Genomic DNA, 6,625 nt, shown 5'->3' with positions numbered 1-6,625 from the left:
CCTTTTCTGAACCCCATTGTCTATGGTGTTAAAACTAAACAAATCCGTGACCAAGTCCTGAAAATGCTTTTCACCAAGAAACCTCTGTGAACATTTGTGACTCCCTATGTTTAAATGTTGTGTGGTTTCTAATTAAAACTTATATGAGCTAAACTCAAAATCTTCTACAGATAGGAAAGTGTCTGATAGCATGTGAATTTCACATACTCAAAATTTAAGGAAGTACAGGTTAAATAAAAGAAACCTTGTTTATCCAAAGAATGCCTAAAATAGCATACTCTCAAATAAACTTCTAGAAAACTGAATCAATAATATAATCATATATATTGATTAGACCTTCACATGTAATTATTATAGTGTACATTTGAGTTTTACTTGTTCTTCACTAAAATTCGAAGTTGAAGAGTAATTGAATACTTAGGCAGAACTGCTGTACTTAAAACTGCTACTGCCAGCATCATCAGAAATTCGTCCTACCTACATTTATGTCATATATTTTAGGACACACTGCCTGGACATTATTAGAACACAAATAACTTTGCATGTATGGATGTTAATGTAATATTCACATTGACAATACAGAAAAATTTTTTGCATTCAGTAGTTTATTCCACTATTGTTAAGGCAAAGGAAGCACTCAGATCCGAAAGGATAAGTCTACCATGCTGAGGCTTAGAGGAGCCACACTGGCTATGAGCGGGGACACTGTATTTATCTTTACAATGTACACATCCTCTTTAATCTTATGTGAAGGTGACTTTTATCTTCCTGATGTAATTGCTGACACAGAGGCTTGCTGCTGAATAATCTCACCCTTTCTCATTCTTTTTCAACTCTGGCTGGCTGATTCAACTGAGATGTTCAGACTCAAATGCCTCTTCAGGCTAAGTGATTTAATCCGGCTTCTCATTGAGTTGCTCTGCTTGACCTCTAATTCTGGAAAATTGTTTTAATCTTCTGGCTCTTTTTTATTCTCTGACTTCATCCACCTCTGCTGACCTGCAATGAACTTCATGAACTCAACTCCACTACACTGCACTCACTGTACTGACTCCCACATCACTGACCCCCTGTCCTGTTCTTAAAAAGCTTTGCTTTTCTGTGATGTTCTTGTGAGACTTGGACATATCATATCTCTGACTCATGATGTAAAATCTTTCTCTGACTTGTCATTTTGTCTGCCCCTGAATTAGACATCACTTTCAAACTTTGGCTGCTTTCTTCTATAAACCAATTTTACATTAAGGGCCTATTCTAAGAGTGTGTTTGTATTCCATCCAGAGGGATTAAAGTTTGTGGCATGTTTGCATTCCAGCTAGATCTCACAGACCTAGGTCTTTGGCTATGATCCCTTGTCAGAGCAGCCATGTTGCCTGATTAAATTTCCTTAAAATTTCTCTATATCTTCAATTTATTATTTTGATCTATCTATGATAGATATCTATGAATATCATGTCTGAATGTTATTCAACAAAAGAACAAGTCTTAGAAATAATGTTAATTATAGGCACACACTAAGAAGAACACTATAGATGAGAAAATCATATGGATTCCTTATTTTGGATAAACAAGTGTTTTAACAAATAAAAGTGAAAGACAGAGAATGATACAGAAAAAGACAGAGACAGACACACACACAGAGATTGATAGACATACACAGAGTCATTCAATAGGTAGATATAAACATTAATTTTTGAGAAGAAAAAATGTTTCTTTTTTTTAAAATTTAATTTATTTGTTTTTAACTTATTTATTTTACATCCCACTCACTGCTCCCATCCTGGTCCTCCCATAGTCCTTCCCCCATCCGCCTTCCCCTTCTCCTCTGAGTGGGTGGTGCTAGCACCACCTTACCCTGGCACTTCAAGTCTCCTTAAGGCTAGGCACTTCCTCTCCCACTAAGGCCAGAAGGCAGCCCAGCTAGAAGAACATATCCCACATATAGGTAACAGCTTTTGGGATAACCCTCATTCCAGTTGTTCAGGACCCACATGAAGGTCAAGCAGCACATCTGCTACACATGTGCTAGGACACCTAGGTCCAGTGTGTGTTTGTTCTTTGGTTGGGGGTTCAGACTCTGAGAGCCCCAAGAGTCCAGGTTAGTTGACTCTGTTGATCTGCCTATGGAGTTCCTATCTCCTTTGGCTCCTGCAATCCTTCCTCCCATTCTCCCATAAGAGTCCCCAAACTCCACTCACTGTTTGGCTGTTGGTATCTGTATCTGTCTGAGATAGCTGCTGGGTGAAGCCTTTCAGATGACAACATGTTCCTGTCTGCAAGCATAAGAAAATATAATTAATAGTGTTAGGGATTGGTGCTTGCCCATGGGTTGGATTCAGGATCAGGTGTGGGGAAGGACAGAAGAGATGACTAGATGGCCATGAAAATGAAGAATTTTTCAAAGAAACAAGTATAAACAAATTATTAAGTGTTTTCAAAATAAAATTTAGTAGGTCAGAAGAAATGGCTCTATAGTTTAGCCTTTGCTACTCAAGTCTAGAACTCAGATCCCCAGAAAGCCATGTAAAATGCCAGGTGGGCATGGCAGACTGCCTGTAACTGTCACTTGAAGAAGATGAAAACAGGGCTTACCCAGAGCATGTTGGCTAAGAAAGATAAGCCACATGGGTGTGCTTCAGTGAGAAAGTTGGCAGAGGAACTAAGAATGATATTTTTTACCTCAAAGTCAGGCCTTCATCTTGCATACATTTGCTCATTTGCCCACACATTTAAGAATTTGCAAATGCACACCCATACATCTACTACATACATGAAATATGAAAAAATAGTAAACATGAAATATATTTATTATATAATAAATAAAACAGTCATAAAGACAGAAACAATGTTTCAGTTTTGATAAACAACGAAAAGAGGTGTTGAATGAGTTAGTAGAAGTGAGTAATTGAACAACTAATTTTAAAACCGAATTGGATACATGTGTTTGTGACATGTATTTCAAAGCAATTAAGCAATATGAAATCACCTTAAAATAAACATGGTGAAGACAGAAATCCCATCATAGATATAACTTTATGAATATAGAGTGTAGATTAGGTATTCCTAAATATAGAACCAAGGCTGATAAGACATGAATTAAATAATCTAAATTGTTTAATTTAGATTAAACAATTAGGTAGTAGATATAAAAATGTACTAAATACACAAATTAAATTAGACTAGCATTTGTTGTTAACTAAGCATCTGAAAAGGGAATGACCTAACCTAATTATAGCAGGAAGAAGTAAATGTGATTTATCTTTATGATATCACAGATTCACTCATTATAATCTGTATATGAGGAATAATAAACAATAAAAACATTAAAGTGCACAGTTAAAACAATTTTTAGTTGTACTTTGATAGTGGGAATCAAGCCTTTTGTGTGTATAATTAAGCACAATTGCAGGGGGTAGTTTAGCAAGAATTTTCTGTGTATAAAGTGAGTTTGGCAAAGGAAAAATATTGAAGGAGCAGACAGTTCAGAGGGAACAGTCCTCTTACATGGCTTGTGTGAGTTTTGTCTTTGACATAGGTGATTTGAAATAGGCAAGTAATACAGCCAGCCTTTTATGATAATTTCAGGTATGTAATTCATAATAGGGAGAGGTCAGAAAACCCAAAGAAAGAATCATGAAAGTAGCACTAACTGCAGAGACGAATCACTACTGCCTCCCCAGAGTTCCTGCAATGCTCCAGTTATTACCATACGTGTCTCATTTTCCCCATGGCACACTGAAACATTTAACACAATTGCTTGCTTTTTTTTCTTTTTCTCTATATCTTCAGTATGTGTGAAGTGCTAGTCTTACATTGCTGTTTTGATTGCTTAGTATTTTGTCCAAATTGCACCACACAATATATAATTTGTATAGTGGGCAAAAGTGGATTTTCCTCAGGTTATTAATTGTGAATATCTTCTAATTTTCTCTCCTGAATTAGAGGATATAGAAATATACACCACAACTTGCTTACTATCCTATGTTGATTTGCTTTAAAAGTAGTGAACTTGGTGCGATCAATACTTCTACACGTGTCTTCATGCACTCAGAATATTGATTTTCATGTCTAATAATTAAATTGTCAATTCATAGGCCACCAAAATTCTCCAACATTGGTAGATGTCTTAAGTATTTAACATACACTTCTATCACCTAAGATCATCAGCAAGACACAAGGTGCTTGCATTGGTTAATGTCTTTACTAATGCTTGAAGGCACAACTTGTTATTTTGATCAGGTGGTTCATAAATAATGTAGAAATTCTGTTATCTTATTCAGCATTTCAATGAAATCAGAAATATTTGATTCTATATATATATTTCAGTTGGCTATTTTTTTTTTACAATTAAAGACTATTCTTCATTGATCACTTGGTCATCTGTACGAGTTTCTACTAATACATATATTAAGTGTAATACATTCTTATATTGTACATGTTGTGAATGTATTCAGCTTTTCAGAAATATGCCCAATGCATATTTTAACAACAAATATCTTTATTTTGAAAGATCCAGTATTATCTAACTCTAAATAGAGCTTTGCATTTTTATACCTATCCAAAATTGCCTAATGTGTGTTTATTCATACATTTCCCATCAGTATTGTTGTTTTCTGCACCCATTGAGAATTAGGGCAGGAAAATGAATATAGAACTCTATGTCCTCTAACTTTACATAGAACCAGTAAAAAAATAGTACTTCACAGATTAAAGAGTTCCAGTTTCCAACAAGTACACACTATACCATCCTGGGTGACAGCTGATAATCCTTGGCTTAAGACAGTTAGATTTTACCTGTCCTACATCATTTATGCATGGAGACATAGGTGTTGTACAACAGCAGTCTAGGGCTCTGTGTGCTTGGGCCTGGGTTGGTGTTCCATTGCCTTAGTGGACTCTGGACTCAGGTGTTATAATGATCGCCTTGTTGCTTCCCATGATACTGTCCCACTCTATTTCTTCCCTAAACACAAACATTACAGTACAGAGAAACTACCGTCTTTTTTTTTAAAGCATCTATCAAACTCATTGCATATTTAGGCTGATTCTTTCATAGTAGACATAAGATTTGTGGTCTATGAGGAGAGGCCAGTTACCATGGACAAGAATGAGGACATCATACATTTTGCAGACAAATGAATGGAACCAGTTTATGCCTTATAACTAGGCATAGTCTTAACTAGGCATAGTTTTAACTAGGAAGAGTCTTTTTATGATGCAATTAACCTTGTGAGATACTTTCTCAGATCCATATGGAATACCACAACTCCTTTGGGACAATTCTAGGCTTGGGGCAGCCTCTAAAGATGAACTGCATATAAATAGTACAATCATTGAAAACATGACTTAGAATGTTACATAGGCTGGGGGAAAATAACAAACTGCTTCACTATATTACATCATTGGAAGGATAAAGAACTAAGAAAGTCAAATTATGAACATTAAGATAAATATCTTGACCATCAATAAGCCTATAACCAATATTATATGCCAACAAGTCCCATGAACTTTCATTTAACTCAGATCTCATTTAAAGAACAAATAAGGTGACAAAATAATGGTCTTTCCCTCATCCACATTAGTATGTCTATCAGTTTTTATATTCATATATTGATATTTCTATCTATCTATCTATCTATCTATCTATCTATCTATCCAAAACAATTAATAACAAAGTGCCCATGAATTTATAAAAGAGCAAGGATGGGTATATGGGAGGGTTTAGATGAAGGAATATAAGGGGAGAAATGATGCAATTATAGCATCAAAAATAAAAAAATAAATACAAATGAAATTACAGAATATGACCCCATATAAACTCAATTCAAAAAGAAAGTTAAGCTGATTATTTTAAGAAAGTTCAACAAATTTTAAGAAAACTCATAACAATTTAATATTTTCTCATTAAAAAGCAAAATATAGATAATTTATGAAACTGAAGAGATACTCTCGAGCTGAAAATCATACTAAGTAAAAGTGAAGTGATGAAAGGAGACATTAAATGCTGCAAATGTTCTAGACAAATGAAGAATTAGTGAGATCAGATATTTGAAATGGGAATTTTTGAGCAGACAAAAATTAAGTTTTGGGACAGTATTAAGAGAGTCAAATGTTAATTTATGAAGGACTTGAGAATGCCAAAGAGGCCCAAAGTCTATTTAAAGAGATAACAACAGAAAATTCTGTAGTCCTAGAATCAGACACAGATATCCATGTCAGTCAGTCATATAAAAGTACATCAAGTATGTCTCAAGATACAATCTTTTACCTAACTCTTCAAGGTTAGAGATAAATGAGTTAATCTCAAGGGAGCAAGAGAAAATGAATGAATAACACATATGGGCATCTCTTTTTGTCTATGATTGCTTAGGAAAAGCCTTATAGTTGAAAAATGCACTGAAGAAAATAACAAATCCAAAGGCATCCTACAAAACTTTCAATCAGTAATACAAAGTGAACTTTGCTGACAAAGCTGAGTGAACTTAACACCATCAGATTTTTTTCTTTGAGCAGTATGTCCAGAGAGGTCTTAAAACATGTTTGAAGAAATACAAGTGAAAAACAATAAATTTATGAAATTCTTAGGGAAATGGATGGATCTGGAGAATATCATCTTGAGTGAGGT

This window comes from Mastomys coucha, unplaced genomic scaffold (genome assembly GCF_008632895.1).
Source record: "Mastomys coucha isolate ucsf_1 unplaced genomic scaffold, UCSF_Mcou_1 pScaffold21, whole genome shotgun sequence".
Lineage (NCBI taxonomy): Eukaryota > Metazoa > Chordata > Mammalia > Rodentia > Muridae > Mastomys > Mastomys coucha.
The sequence above is the reverse complement of the archived record's forward strand: the minus strand, read 5'-3'. Positions refer to the sequence as shown.